Source organism: Paroedura picta, chromosome 7 (genome assembly GCF_049243985.1).
Source record: "Paroedura picta isolate Pp20150507F chromosome 7, Ppicta_v3.0, whole genome shotgun sequence".
NCBI lineage: Eukaryota > Metazoa > Chordata > Lepidosauria > Squamata > Gekkonidae > Paroedura > Paroedura picta.
In genome coordinates this window covers 57,954,888-57,971,556 of record NC_135375.1, presented here as the reverse complement: position 1 = coordinate 57,971,556, position 16,669 = coordinate 57,954,888, and the positions used below count along the sequence as shown (strand labels likewise).

General features: G+C 43.8%; 1 long non-coding RNA gene across 1 annotated transcript; it reads right to left on the bottom strand.

Annotated features, from left to right (window-relative positions):
* Positions 1 to 229: 229 nt before the first annotated feature.
* Positions 230 to 15,705, bottom strand: LOC143841798 (uncharacterized). The gene is made up of 5 exons (XR_013232842.1): positions 15,320 to 15,705; positions 9,470 to 9,671; positions 5,529 to 5,630; positions 2,639 to 2,743; positions 230 to 1,397 (listed from the first exon to the last, which is right to left on the bottom strand). It is a non-coding gene; the product is annotated as an uncharacterized LOC143841798 (long non-coding RNA).
* Between the last annotated feature and the right edge of the window lie 964 nt (positions 15,706 to 16,669).

Sequence of the window (16,669 nt, the reverse complement as noted above, 5' to 3'; positions counted from 1 at the left end):
AAATGAAAATTGAGTAGGCTGGATCCAAGGAAACATCAGTAGAACTCCAGCTGAGAAGCTGTTTTTTCCTACCTCTATCATGAAAACCAGGAAATCCATGGAAATGGCCAAAGACTATTTTGTCATCATTCCAATTAGATATGGGGACTCTTCCTTCAAAACACATTGGAGAACCACCTTGGTGGGTCAGATAGCAGAGTTTTTTAGAGTGGGCCTATCTGTCCTTACTTGGGTAGTCATGGTGTGTATTCAGTAAAACCTGAGTGTTTGTATGTGCAAATAGTACTTACCGATATTTTAATCACTTAATATGTCAGTGTGCCATTTTGTGACATCACTGATGATGAATGTAAACGAGGGACTGAGTAGTAAAAATGATTAGGTTATTTGTTTTCAGCTTTTTATTTGTGATTCAAAGCATTTGCTGCTTTGCTTCCCCACATTCTGTGGCCTTTAAAGACAAATAAAGGTACATATAACAATATATAGACCTTTGTTCAGTATACAAACATATTTTTAACTGTTCCCCAATGTACAAGAGTCAGTCAGTGCTATTATTCTCCATCATCCTTTGCGATACAATTAGTTGTCTAATGTTTTCTCAAAGAATTTCTGAGGCATGAACTGTCAGTTAAAGTTCTGTGCGCCTGACAGAATTTCTTCAAAGGAAAAAAAAATGATCCTCTTTTTCCCACATAGGTCACACCCTTCCTAGTACTGTTCTTGGCTTTCTCATCAGTAGTACCTAGTTTAAAATGCCAGAAAGGCTTACAGTATGAAAAAGGAATTTTGGTGCCTTCTACCTCCCACTGAAATGCTTCCTGTTTCTTTTGTCTGCCCAGATATGCAACAAAAAAGTGGGATAATGCATTAAATGTCAAAACAGAGGATTGTCTGAGATTTTCTGACTCATTTCCTTCTTACACATCCTAACATACTTTCCAAAGATGCCCTGTCTTATTAAACATCCACAGCCCCAGCCCACAGCTAATCAATATTTCTAATACAAAATGGCAGTACTCAGTAACTCTGACCCCAAACTATAATTGGGTCCTGCCCAGGTTGTCATTTGATATTCAACCACTCCTTCTTTTCAGAAACTTCCATGCTGAAAATAGCCCTGAAACAAGAGATGTACTTATCATTATGACTTTACATCAGGGTAAGAGGAACTCTCCTTATTTATTTCTCTGCCAAAGTCCAAAAAGAAATCGTGGAAGCTTTCAAAGCAATTAAGTAGAAGCAGATGCTGTTCCTCTCTTAAACATCGTCCCTCCACACTTGCTTTTCCTGGTGCTTATGAATGAATTGAATAACAATACTCCAGATACAGATCCTTGGGAGAACCTCATCACTTCCCTCCATTGTGAGAACTATCCACTTCTACTCTCTGTTTCCTGTTGGTCAAAACAGAAAATTAGTGTTCTTTTTCTCTTTAAATAATTGTCAGTACTCATATACAAGGTTGCACTGATTCCCCTGAAATCCCTTCTCCCTCTGCAGATTCCCATAAGGATATTCCTGAGAATCCACTCCTCTTCTGGTAGAGTGGGGTGGGCTGGCTCATGAGGAACAGGACTTGAGAGAGCCTTACCCTTACCTGCCCCCACTGGTCATTGAGTGACCTCATCTTCTGAGTAACACTCCCTGGGCCCACTTTTGGGCCTCCAGGCAGTGGTTGATCCTTTGACATATTAACAGCCTGGAGAATGGCAGACCATTTGGTACAGGCCAGCTTATCCAGGACATCACCTGCGAGGCCCTCCATGAACTGGTCCATCAGGGCCAACACGTTCCAGGTTGGGTCCTGTGCCAGGAGCTGGAACTCAGCATCATCATCATAAGAAGAAGAGTTGGTTCTTATATACCGCTTTTCCCTACCCGAAGGAGGCTCAAAGTGGCTTACAGATACCTTCCCTATCCTCTCCCCACAACAGACACCCTGTGGGGTAGTGAGGCTGAGAGAGCCCTGATATCACTGCTTGGTCAGAACAGTTTTATCAGTGCCATGGCGAGCCCAAGGTCACCCAGCTGGTGGCATGTGGGGGAGTGCAGAATCGAACCTGGCATGCCAGATTAGAAGTCTGCACTCCTAACCACTACACCAAACTGCCACATAAGCTGTTCAAATTTTATAAATGGCGGATCTGCTGACTGACATAATCTGATTGCACTGGATCAGTGAATGTGGTTTTCAACTTTTCCAGGAAACCACTGTAATCCTATAGAAGAGGAACTGGCTGAGGAGGTGTAGGGTGGACCATTTGGTTACTTGGCCCTTAAGCAGGTTCAGGATGAACCCCACCTTTGTTTAGTCATCAAAGTAATCCCATGGCCAGAACATGAAGGAATTCCCCATGTTCCTGGCTCAGTATCAGCCCAATACAGAGCTGACACTGAGCCAGGAACATGGGGAACTCCTCCCTGTTCTGTGAAAAATTATCTGGTGGGCTTATTTAGCATTTTGGATGTGAGGTCATTAGCACATGGGGTGTAATACCTGAACCACCAAGGCTGCAGCAGTTGTAAGCAATGTGTCATGTAGAGGGTCTGGCTCTGTTAAGAGACTTGATTATTCCAGGACACACAGATAGAATAACAACAAGTAAAGCAGGAGATGGGAGTAATGTATACAAACCAGTCAGAGAGCCAAAGGTCCAGGGATCAGGGGAAGAAGAGTCCAGGGCTTGTGAAAAAGTACAGGATACAAGGTCCAAGTTTCAAACAAGGAAGCAAGCAAAGTCTAACAGAAATAGAGTACAAGGCAGTAAGGTGAGGGTATAGTTCTATTTGCTATGAAGGTCAGCTTACCCAGAGGTGTGGTGAACAAAATTGCTTCCATGCCAAACCTTGATCATGTGAAATCAGGGGTAAAATATTTGAGGTGAATCAAATATAACTCCAAAGTAACTTGGTGTTTCACAAACTCCATATATTTCCCGGACATGGGTTTAGAGCTTTACATAAAGTCCTAGAATATTTGAGATGATAGACTTTTGATTTAGTATACTTTCTTGAGTTTATCTGACTCATCAGGTTTCAGAAGGCAGGGATATACTACCACGTATCCAAATTCCTTTTCTGTACACACCAGGGATCACTTAATTCTAAAGCTATCTCCCTTACCAGCTAAGCAGGGAATTTCTTCTCTCATACTGGTTTGAATAGGGGTCTTCACCATCATTCCCACTATACTTTGCCAACCTTCCCAGTCCTCAATCAGTATTCAGCTATTATCCTCAGCAGTCAATTCCCAAGTCTTTATGCTCAGCTGATGCAAACCAAGCCAATCCTTTTGAGCCTCCTGTCACTTAAGGCTCTTTGGCTGTATGTCACCTCCTTCAACTAAAGAAATCCTTATTCAATGCTTTAATATAGGATTTCATGTCTTATTTCATTATTTCACATTAGTTTCCATTGGATTCAATACAAAATATTGTTATTCTGATATCTGGCATAAAGACTCCAAGCTAAAGAGTTGGGGACATGACAAAATTGACTTGGCATAAGACTTTTTATTCAGATAGGTCACAGTGCTTCCATCAGTCATTACAAGCTTCAGGAAAGCTTCCTTGATTCCACAGAAACAACAAATTCTCCCTGTCCACCATGTTATTTTTCCAGTTTTAATATTGTTTTCTTATTATAGGTTCTAGTGTTTTGCATTGGTACTATATGATTAACTTGTGCGTGAAGGGTGGTTTGCTATTTTTGCTAGTCTGGCAGACGGTTTCTACTTAGCTTATTTAGGTTTCTTCTCAATTCCCTTTTATTTTTAACATTAAATATAGTCAGTTTTCCTATTCGTTTTAATTAACAATAACAAAGGGAATTGTTTTCTGTGTTAATAGATACACATCTGTACTGAATAGTTTGTTCAATATATTTAAGTTTTATGTCTGAAGCAACTTAAGGTATTTGAGTACAATAAAAATAGATGGAACCATGAGGATGGCTCTGTTTATACAGTCTAAAGGATAATATTGACATAAGCTTGTTCTGGATCCCATTGTACTTTCTTCTTTTCCTCAAACATTTCTTCAGTTCCTAACATTAAGCATGGTGTTAACACATCAGTTATTGAGTGTCAAATAGTCTTGTGAAGATCTTTCTCAAATTAATGTTTTAGAGTACATTTCAGTAATTTTAAAGGTGCAACTAGTTACTAGACTCCTGTTAAATTTTGCTGCAAAATAGCTAACCCTATGGAATTACATGCCTTTATAGGTAAGGTAAAGAGCCTCTTGTGGCGCAGAGATTTAAGGCAGCAGACATGTAGTCTGAAAGCTCTGCCCATGAGGCTGGGAGTTCAATCCCAGCAGCCGGCTCAAGGTCAACTTAGCCTTCCATCCTCCCGAGGTCGGTAAAATGAGTACCCAGCTTGCTGGGGGGTAAACGGTAATGACTGGTGAAAGCACTGGCAAACCACCCCATATTGAGTCTGCCATGAAAACGCTAGAGGGCGTCACCCCAAGGGTCAGACATGACCCGGTGCTTGCACAGGGGATACCTTTACCTTTTTATAGGTAAGGTAAGGAAAAGCTAACTCACTTTCTAACGTCCCAAAGTCCACACATTCTGGAATGACACAAAAAATCTGAAAAGGATAAACCAACTACTTTCTCTTCTGCATTTGTTGTCCACACAGTCATAGTGTATCATTACCAGGAACAAAAAACCATGTAAAAAATCCCCCATGGTTTTACATGAGTCCAATGAGGAAGGCAGGCTATAAATTTAATAAACAAACAAATTAATAAATAAAGTAAAGAAAGCTTGTAGGTCCATCTTTCCTTTGTCTTGAAACAAACATCTTATGAAACGAGGCACAATACCTAATGTAGAAAGCTACATGTACAGTATGATATATATATTATTGCATTCTAGGCAATCTTGGCTTTGTAATAGCTTTCTGGCTGAGTTATAATATTTAAGCAGATAGAGTAAAGTTTAGCCAACTCATTTTTCCTGTAGCTATAGAAAGATGCTAACTTATGCTGTGTGCAAACTGGGTATCTGATACCATACAGCAAACCTTTTAAATTCAGGAATGACTGCTGATTACATAAATTACAAATTCATGTATTTCTGCAATCTTGTCCTTTAAGGAAAAAAAGCAGGCCTCATTTCTCTAATGAATTCAGTTGCACAGACACATTAATCCTGTATCTGTCAGCCCATTTTAAATTAGCAACAAGCATCCATAACAGGCTGTCAGAAATATTCACAGACAAATGAAAGGGCAATGCTCTTAATCTCTCCCTCTCACTTTATGTGTAATAGCAATGAAGAGGAATTAGAGCTATGATTCTGCTTTGACTCTTATACAACACAGGCTGGATTTTGCCCTACAGATAATATGCAACTTCATGTCCAAAAAGGACAACAAATCACACTCGGGCATGTTTATACCTGAAAGCCTACACTTTTTGGTCATAAACGTGATTTAATTTCTTCTGATATGCAACAGCTGTCAGTATAAAAAAAGAAGTCAGGCATAGTACAGCAACATCATGACCAAAAATTACCTTGGTTTCTATCCAGTAGCTATGGCAGCAACAAGAAGGACAATTTGTGCAATGAGCAAAGTTTCTTGATTTCTGATGATTGCGTAGCACAGCAAGTAAAAGCTTGATTTAAAAAGAAAAAGATATATCAGTCTTTTCTATGACTGTCTTGGAACAGCATTTTCCGATATTACACCATAGGAAACATAACAAGTGACTCCCAGATCACTGCTCAAGTTAAGAGAAGGAGCTAGAAGGGCTCTTAATGAAATCTATCAGCCCCATCCCTGAGTCCATGCAATTTAGTTCTTCCTACAATGTTATGACCTGGCAGCTCAGGCTAGTCCAATCTCAACAGATCTTGGAAGTTAAATGCTCAGTATTTGGGAAGGAGGCCACCAAGAAGTCCCAGAGTTATGATGCTGAGGCAGGCAATGTCAAACCGCCTCTGAATGTCTCTTGCCTTGAAAGCCCCAAAAGGTTGTCAGCTGTGACTTGACAGCAAAAAGTGAAACAAAACTCTGTTCTCTGTTAGTCCCAGGGTTGCCAGCTCTGTGTTGGGAAATATCTGGAGACTAGGGGCAAAGCCCGTTGTATCCAAGATTACAACAGGCACTAGAGCTTGGCAGTGGGAAGAGGAAGGGGAGGAGTTGTCCAGTCTGTAAGGGCATGGGATTGAATGTGTGTGTTGTGTGGGAGGTTGTGGTGGTGTGGTGGTAAATGAGGATATGGGTGTCAAGAAACTGTGGTTTGGAATGTTCATTGAGTATGGGAGAGGACTGACCTTTGGGAATAGTGGCATAGTGGTTACAGATGAGGGAAAATAAGCCTGGAGATTCTTCTTAGGGGAAGATTACATGGCAACCAATTCCCCCCAGTTCTGCGTCATATCCCTTCTTGTGTGAATTAGGCCATAGACACTGAAATGCCCTTCTGCCCTAATACACATGGGGTGGTCACAGTACACAGGTGTCCACCCTGTTCCTTCTTTTCCATTTTTTCACTGTTGATAAAATGTTATGTGCCCATGCTTTTTTCATGGTTGTTCCTTAAAAGAAGAACGGATTTTTGTACCCTGTTGTTTAGTACCCAAAGGAGTCTCAGCGGTTTACAAACACCTTTTCTGTTAGTCTCCCCACAATAGTCAACCTGTGAGTTATGTGGAGCTGTGAGAGGTTTGAGAGAACTGGGAATGGGCTGCAGTGACCCAGCAGGCCTCAGGTGTCTCAAAGCATTTTCCAATCGACTTCCTTTCCTCTCCCCATACCAGACTCCCGATGTGGCAGATGGGGTAGAGAGCCTCACAGGGAAGCTGGCAACCCTAAGAGGAAGACTCTCTGTGCACAGCAGTCTAGACCTTAGTAAGGTTTTTTATACAGTTTTTTTTATTTGCCAAGTCAAGGTCGGAAAAAGTCAAGTCAGTTCCCATATGTCTCCAGCCATATACTTGTTCACTATTTACAGTTTCAGGCTATAAATATCTATTTAGATCTTCCTGCACTTGTCAGACTCACAGGACTGATGCAGGTCTGCCTGTCTGTGCCCCAGAATACAAACAGTTGCTGGTAAGGGCTGGCCATAGCCCAGGAGAGACACACCTGCAGCACTCCTTCTCAACCGCAGACAAAAATGGCTTCTTTGAAGGCTGGACTCTGAGGCATTGTACAATTTTGAAGTCCCACCTCCAAACCTCCAAGAATATTTCCAACCCAGGGGTAGCCAACCTCCAGGTGGGGCCTGGAGAGCTCCTGGAATTACAGCTCACCTGCAGAGTATAAAGATCAGCTCCCCAGGCAGAAAGGGCTACTTTGGACAGGGTTGTGGTAGAGTAGAAATATTTAAGGCCTCCCACACAGGTTGTTGTTGATTTGAAAGACTTGAGGCCTACTGTACAGGGTTGTTGTTGATTTGAAAGACTTGAGGCCTACTGTACAGGGTTGTTGTTGATTTGAAAGACTTGAGGCCTACTGCACAGGGTTGTTGTGCAGATGAAACAGGAGACAAAAGAACCAGTTTTGTCTGCAGAATAACACAGTGTAGTAGGCCTCAAATCTGCAGAGAGTTGCAAAGAAGAAAGGAACATGACTTGGCTCTGTCTAACCCCTAGCCAGAGCAGTATTTTAAGTGAGAAGGGGCTTTTCTGTGGCCTCCCTGTCAGGCAACTGTTTGACAGTAGGGGAAAGTTCCCCATCCTCAAAAGGAATGCCCTCAGGCTCCCCTGCGTTGCTCTCTGAAGAGAGCAACCCTCCCCTCCCTCCCCTCAGTCAGGGGTTGTCAGAGGCTCCTTCACAGCAGACCTGAAGGGGGGGGGGAGCGCACTCTCCAGCCTCCTGCCAGCTCTGTCAGGGTTCTGAGGCAATTTACAGTTGGACATGGCAGTTAGGACAGCCTTGGGATGAAAAGGGCTGGCACAGCCTCTGTTCTCATTCTCCTTGGCAGCCCTGCTGACCTCCTCTCCCTGCGGTGGTCAGCAGCAGACTGGCAGCCGTGTCTCCAGATTGCCCTGGAATTCTGGTCTGTCCTGGTGAGAGCCCAATCAAAAGGCGTTTTGTGCCTTCCGATTGGCCCCTACGCTTGTCAGTCCGGGGCCAAGGGGCCAATCCGGGAGTTTTGATCACAGACACAGCCCACCCCAACACGACTTACTGTTTTATTAAGAGGGAACAGATGGGGGGGGGGGAGCCTGAGAAGAGCAGAGTTTGGGGAGGAACCTCAGCAGGGTACAATGCCACAGAATTCATGCTCCAAAGCTGCCATTTTCTCCAGGATAATCAATCTCTGTTGCATAGGGATTAATGGAGTGACCATTTGATTTAATGACTTACATGACTTTTTACACCTTATATTTTTCCACCTTTTTGCATCTTTACATTTTTAAATGGTTATAAGCACTATTCTATGCAGCTACAAATACATAAGCCAAAACCACTTGAAAATCCATTATTCTATAGATTATTCAGTATTATTATTATTCTATGCATTAGTAACATCTCATTATTACTTTTTAAGACTTTACATTTCAATAATTTTCCATATCAGTATATGTTTGGTCTAGTGGCCCAATGTTCCAGGATTTTCGTAAACAACTGGCTAAAGGACACTTATCTGCAGAAATCATGAGATAAGGCCATTGTGACACAGTGCCCTGGGCTCGCTATCACTTACTGCCTTTTTTGCCCCCACTTCTCTCAACCCACAGGCTGGCATAAGTGGAAATTTCCACCAGGACTGAACTGGTTCTCTATGGAAGGATTCTATTGGAAAATATTATCAGTGGTGGTGCCAGAGCAGACACTTAAGATATGACTTAACTGTGACTTAACTGGGGTGTGATTTCACACCTGCATAAAACCTCATGTATTGTATTTGAGAGCGCACACCAATTTGGGAAATGTCCTGGTGTAAATTGGCAAAATGAAGCTGCAGCTTTAATAAATTTCTTTGAGAGAGCCCCTGCCTTTCTGTGGGAATTCTTGTTCCTTCCACAGTGGGGAATGGAACAGAACCAGCCCAATTGGGACTTGGGCATCATTGCAACAAGATGTAATTCTGGGAGAAGCTGTAAAAAGTGTTCATATAATTCTGGTGTCATTGAAAACCAGGTGCCTGAGGGCATACACATCGTGATTTTATGCCTTCTCAGACCCTAAAGTGTACCAAGAATATCCTCCTATTCTTGCTTAACTCCACAGAGAGACATGAAAGCAAAACTGGATGTGATGCTGGAAGCTTCTGAATGGAACTCTCAGCAATTAAAAAACAGCACAGTCATGTACAGGTTTGATTCAAAATGGGAAAGGGGCCATTTTCCCAACCTGGAATAGCCCCCATTTCCCCAGCTGGCAAATTTACAGGTACTGATATGGATACTTGTAGGCATTCCCATACAGGTTAAATAGCAACTTTGTGGAGGTGTTTCTTTACCTAAAAGAAGAAATGCATGAGAGAAAAGCTTAACCCACCTCATGTACTATGGTCATATTCAAACTGGTGGGGCCAGCTTGGACTCCATTCATGGAACTCCCAGAATCACATCATGCTTGGCACTCCAAGTCCATGTTCCTCTTCATGGAGATAATATTTGGTTCCTAGTTTCAGCATCACTAAATCTTCAGCAATGACCCTTTTCACTCAGCAGGTATTTCTCCAGGGAGGTGATAGCAGCTGAAATATAGGATAGATTATGCGGGGCCATGGTGAGACATTCTGGATTATTCCTTTCCCTAAGCAAAATCTCCTTGGCCAGTGACAATTCAGAGAATTACAACAGTTACTATGGATGTCTCAGTCATATAAACTGATAATATTCAATGGGAGTTATTTCAGTGAGCAAATCCCTGGACTGGTTCACTTGAGCATCAAACATCTGTAACTACTGAACTGACCTACAGCTATGATACAACACAATCTAAAAAGGTACAAAGAGTAAGTTGTGATGTAGTTGCTGGGTGTAGAAGAGTTTTTTTTCTTTTTTAAAAGTGCTGCATTATGACAGTGCAGAACAAATTTATTTATTTATGAGATTGGATTTTTGTCAATCACAAAATGACTCACAACATTTTCTGCTCTACCCGAGATGTAATTATCAGAATATAGAAACCTGCAGCCAAACATCAAACCAGTCACTCTGTTGCCTCTTAGGAAAGCCCACGGTAGTAAAGTACGCATTGTTGTCATTCCTTGTGGGTGGGAGGAATGTGAGACATATGGGAAATCCTACCTTTAAGACAAAGCAGAGAAAGGAAAGGGAGAGGCTTTGTGACTTCTTAAGGACTTGGCCAGTATGGTGTACATTCTAAATATAGCTTGTGACTCATGTAACTCTGGAAGATTCCTTTTTGTGTGTTTCTGACTACTCTGCCTACAGGCTACAATTTTTGAACTGTAGCATTTCTTTGCATAATAGCACTATTCCAAAGTAATCACTTTGAGTGGCATTCTTAGAGCTTAAATGTACGCTTCTGGCAGCATACTAGTGGTTTTAATACAAATCATATCTGATTTAGTGCGATCAAGGGTTCCGCCCTCATACACACGATTCATTTGGACACTAGCAGCTGCTTTAAGCTGAGCCAGACCATTGGTTTAGCAAGGTCAGCCTTATCTACTGAGACTCTTCAGGGTATCACATAAAGCTCTTCAGGGTATCACATAAAGCCCCTTCTGCCTGATCTCTTTCATGGGAGATGCCAGTAATGGATAGGGTTGCCAGCCTCCAGGTGATGGCTGGAGATCACTTGCTGATACAATTGATTTCCAAGCAACAGAGATCACTTCATCTGGAGAAAATGGCCACTTTGGAAGATGGGCTCTGATGCTTTACATCCCATTGAATCCCCTCCCCTCCCCAAATCCTGCCCTCCTCAGGCTCCACCTTGCCCCCAGATTTCCATGTATTTCCCAGCCTGGCGAAATGCAACCCTAGTGATTGAACCTGGAACCTTCTGCCTGCAAACTCTACTACTGAGCCATGAGTCCTCCCTGATCATCAGCATTCCACTTCTATCCATGTTATAGCCAGAACCCCTACCCTCAGAAGTCCTGACTCATCCCAACCCTTGGTGCCTGAGCTGAGGACAACCGGGGCCCAGGCTCACCCATATTAGGAAGGCTGGGAGAGGGAAGTGGTGGGGAACCAGGTATATCACTCTGAGACAGACAAGAATAAGGCAGGGATCCAGGCAGAGGCAGGGAGTGGAATAGTCAGAAGGCAAGGCTGAACTCAGACTTGAGGAAGGCCAGAATGAGAGAGGCTGAGAAGCAGCCCTGAGCAGCAAGGGGAACGAGCGCTGGGATGGGGGGCAAGAGACACACTGCATCCCAGGTGGTGTAGGTGGAGGGGGATTAGAGACAGGCCTGGTGGAGATGGGGCTAAGGAATCCTATAAACATGGGGCCAAACTAGATGTGAGGGCATCCCCTGTATGACCTGTGAAAACTGCTGCAATTTTTAAGCCTCCTGAGGTGATTTTAAATATTGGAAGTGAATGGGCCACTCTTGTTGCTTCCTCCCTGTACCCTCCCAAGAGCCAAACAGCCGCTGGAAAGAGGAGTGTGCAACTGCTTCAGCATTTGAAAAGGCATGAGATGGACAAGAGTACCGCCTCGCCATGGACCTGATCAGGATCAGTCCCTTGCGGTATTTTAAAATGACTAAATTAGGCTTTAAAATGATGGCAGTGTTCATGGGTTGGACCCATGTACATTGTCCTATCTAGTTTGGCCCACAAATACACCATACATGTATATAGGAGTTATACGGTTAGATAGCTCTAGCCAGGGGACTACAGTGCTGATGTTTCTCTTATTTCAGCCTAGAGTTGCCATGCAAAGCTACTTTCTAAGCAAAGACTAGGGCTATAGGGGAAGACCCTGGATTCTCCATGGTATCTGGCAGGACCTCATAAGTTCTTTCAGCCTTAAACTTAAGCTGGTATGATTGCATTTCTCTCCCTCAGGTCTTATGAAAGTAATGAAGCAACTAGGGAGCAATCATCTGCACATTCACCATATTTGCCACTCTGTAACTAGGGGCCTGTCCCTACACAAACCACAGCTATGCTTAACAATAGTACCATTTTGCATGATAAGCAGTTAAATATAAGTAATCTTAGGATCAATAGAAAATCTTTGAATTCTATGTATCTTTAATACAAGTTATGAAAGTCTTTGAAATAGAATTTTGGTTGCCTCTCTGAACATTAATACATCCATGCCCTTTTCCCTGGGAAGCTACAATAAATGCCCCTGTGTACATGAGTGTATTTATTTATTTAATAATTATGTTTTTATCATTTAATTAATTAATTATTATATTTATATACTACCCTCCCTGAAGGTTCTGGGCGGTTTACATGAAACAAGAATTATACAGGCAACTCCATTTGTAATAATAACATGGTGATAACAATAACATTAACATAGTAATAACAGTAATAACATTATAGAACGGTGGAATACAGCGAAGAGCATTGAATTAAACTCATACCGAGGCCCAGTGGGTCGGAGGGAGGCTGAGGGGCCAATGGGAAGGGGTGGTTCTGGTCGACCTCAACTAAATGCCTATATGTTTTTTATATTTTGTATTCTGGTCTAAGATCATATGACTAAATAAACTTAAACTATCTATTTAATGTTTTATTTTATTTATAATTTAATTTCTATCCTCCAATCCCATGACCATCTTGTGGTGGCTAACAGATTACAAAGCGAAACCCACATTAAAACCCATCATAAAATAATCCAGGTCATCATCGGCTAGACCTCCCATCTCACCTAGCTCACACAGATGTATAACACCTTGGGGAGGGGGGGACAAGGAAGCTGCGCTGATCTTATTCGCTTACAGGGGAAGCCCAGATCTTAACAGCCCTGCCTCAACCAAAGACCTGGGTGTAAACTGCACAGAGCTTTTATTCCAACCCCAGGTCGATTCAGTCCCTGCCCTCTACACAGAATGCGATTTCCGTTTTGATTTGGGGCGATTTAAATATTCCTTCTGCAGCAAGAAGGATTGATCCAGAGTGACCCTACCTTTATTGTGCAATTTCTTGGAGTGCTTTTAATGCTCAATATATCTTAAAATCGCATTGTTTTGAATCTGGGCTCTCCTCTGTGGTAGGGAACCCATGATTAGCTACAGGTGGTCATGTGATAAGCCTGCCTTAAAGGAGAAGCCCCTAATTTCTCTCAACTTCTGTTGGTCTTGGATTTTTTTTCTGCCTTCTTCGATCCTCTTACACACACACACACCCCTTCAAGAAAAGAAAGGATTTTCTCCTCCCTCCTCTGACTTCTTGGATCCTCTACCCCCTTCAAGAAAACAAAGAAAGAGTCTCCATTTGCCTCCCCTCCCCTTCTGAGCCTCCCTAACCACGTGCAGAACACTTTCCTGTTTCAATGGGGGGGGGGGGGGGGAGAGGAAGACTCCAGTTCAAAGCGATCTTAATTCAACAGGATTGACAATGGAATAAACAAAGTAAGTGCAGACTCTGCCCTGGTCTAAGAGCTCTGACTTACAGACTCTGCAGAACTTGAAGAGCTCCATCAGGATCCTCAGCTCTCCTGGGAGCTCATTCCAACAGGCTGGGACCAGGACCAAAAAAGCTCTGGCGCAGGTCAAGACCAGACAAACTTCGCTCTGGCCAGGGAAAATCAGCTCCCTTAGAGTGTAGTGCCCTCAAGGGAATAAGCAGGCAAGTGGTCCCTCAGGTAAGCGGGGCCTTGACAACAGATGGCCTTAAAGATTAATACCAAAACCTTGAACCTGATCCAGGCCACAACTGGCAACCAATGCAGTTGCCTCAGCACAGTCTAGATATGGGCCCTCCAAGATGTACCTGTGAGGATCCTAGCAGGTGCATTCTGCACCAGCTGCAATTTCCAGGTCAGGGACAAGGGTAGGCCCATGTACAGTGAGTTACAGATGTCCAGTCTGGAGGTGACTGTAGCATAAATCACTGTGGCCAAGTGCTCCAGAGATAGGTAGGGCACTAATGCCTGTGTCTGATGCAGGCGGAAGAACACTGAGCAGGCCACTCCTGTGACCTGGGCCTCCATAAATAAGGACGAATCCAAGCTTACTCCCAAGTTTCTTGCCAAAAGCGTGATGTTAAGTTGCACACCAACCAAGGTGGATAGGTGGACTTCCTGACCTGCCCCCTTCCCATCCAGCCACAGGACCTCTGTCTTGGAAGGGTTGATTTTCAGGCAACTTTGCTCTAACTGTTCAGCCAATGCTTTCAAGAATCTGGCTAATGTATTCGGGGGGAGGGGGGGAGTCCAGGCAGCCATCCATGAGGAGACAGAGCTGGCTGTCATCCACATATTGGTGACAACCCAGTCCATAATGCCAAACCAGTTGTGCCAGAGGGTGCATGCAGATGTGTAGCAGAGTGGGGGAGAGAACTGCCCCATGTGGAACCTCACTGGGGAGATGGAAGGAGCATGATAACTCCTCCTCGACTGCAACCCCCTGTCTGGTTCTGGGAGAAAGGAGCACAGCCATTGAAGGGCTGTCCCCTGTAGCCTGGTCCCAGTGAGGTGGTGTGACAACAGCTTGTGGTCAAGTACATCAAATGCAGCCGACAGATCTAACATCATGAGCATGGTTGAACCGCCCTGATCCAGTTGGCTGTTCCCTTGTCTTGAGCAACCATGATGAACAGGGATCCAGGGGGCAGGTAGTTGCCCTCACCTTCCCCAGCAACTTGTCCACATCAATTTCCAGGAGCTGGCTAAAACTGTCAAACATATTCCCCCCCCCCCCCAATATGGCCATGGGGCCTCCAGTTCCCGTTCTGTATCAAGTGTGGCAGGAAGGTCTTGACAGAGCAACAAGACTTTATCTACAAAAAAGCTTGTTAATGCCTCACAGCCAAGATCCAATTGACTGGAATTTTGGCGCCCTTCCTCGAGGGCAGTAAGAGTCTGAACTACCCTAAATAATTAGGTGAGAACAGATGGTGGTGCCGGGTGAGAGATGGTGGTGCCGGGTGAGAGCTCGTGGATGCAATAGAGATGGCATAAAACCCCCATTTAGCCAACTTCACCACCACCTCATATGCCTTGATAAGCACGTGCTAAGACCTAAATATTGTTATGATGGAAACTAAGCTGCCCTAGCTGGCCACACCCAGTAGCAGCTGTCTCGGAGAAGCCTGGGCTGCAAGCCCAGCCAGGGGAGAGTTAGAGTTCAGTCCAAGTCACCAGGAGTTAAACAAGTATAGTGCAGAGCAAGGCAAAGAATAGACAAACAATCCCAAGCCCCAAATCCAGAGAATCCGATAGTCAAACAAAGCCAGTTCACTTTACCAATGCCGGAGTCAAGAGCGAAGCCAGGGGTCAGTTGCCAGTGATCAGTCAGACGTTCACAGGAGCAGAGCCAGTCGGGGGGGGGGGGGCAGTAGTAGCATAGATTGCTTCCATATCTGAACAGTTGTGTTTGTCTTCCTAAATGCAGCCCAGCTAATTAGCTGCACCTGGGGGATGACTCACCCATCCTCCCCTGGATCTAACCCAGCTGGCCCCCATCTATTCTGGCAGTGTGCCTGCAGCCTCTGGCTTCTTCTACGGCTTCGTCTGAGTCGCTCGGGCGATCCATCCGAATCTGATTCAGACTCCTGCTGTGGCAGTGTCCACGATCTCTCATGTGTCAGGCCCAGCTGACTGGAGCAGACCTCCACAGCATCCCTGTCAGAATCCCCTGTGTCTTCAGCCTCTTCAGCCAGAGCGGACTCAGCTGCCAGGTCCAGTTGCTCTGGCAACTCCTGGGAGACAGGAGGTGGCAGCAGGGGTGTGACAGAAACGCAGCCTTATTTTATTGCAACATATGTACTTGGAACATTGAGCCATATAATTATTTTCAGCTTGTCTTGTATTCAAATCAAATGTAATACCTATAATTCACTGAATATATATTTAGATAACAGTACTTGTATTTGTCACAGTAGAAATCAATGCATACACCTGGGAATGAGCACTATTTAATACAGTGGGGCTTATTCCTGAGTAAACATGAAGAGGACTGTGATATCAATGTCTTGTGATGGCCACAGTTTACTTCCCATTTCATTGTAAATGGCTATATTTGTAAAGGAGATTTATTTATGTACTTTATTTATATCCCACCTTCCTCCCCAACAGGAACTCAAAGCAACTTACATTGTTCCCTATTAGTGCCCTACCTATCCATTTTATTCACTCAACAACCCTGAGAAGTAAGTTAGGGTGAGAATGTGTGACTGACCCAAGGTCACCCATCAAGTTTCCATTGCATGACTGGGAATTTGAGCCTGGGTTTCCCATATCTTACTCTGACACTTTAACCACTATACCACGCTGGATGTCTTCTGAATGTTCCATAACTTCAAGAATGCCATATCACATGTGTGACAAGAATGTAAGGACAATCTTCAAAATAAATTCTAAGCTATTTGGAGTTCCTCTTGGGGCGACTAAGATGTGTGCAAGAACACAAATTTCCTGGTGGAAAAGCTGACTGACTGCAAGCAGAGCTGGGACAGATGGGACAAAACCTTTGCAATGATCTATGATTCAGAAATGTAAGTTCTTGAAACCAAATGCTCTCTCAAAGGAATGCAGATGGTTAATCCTATACAGTGCACTCCCATTCTCTTTAATTATTCACTAGGGATCATTGGC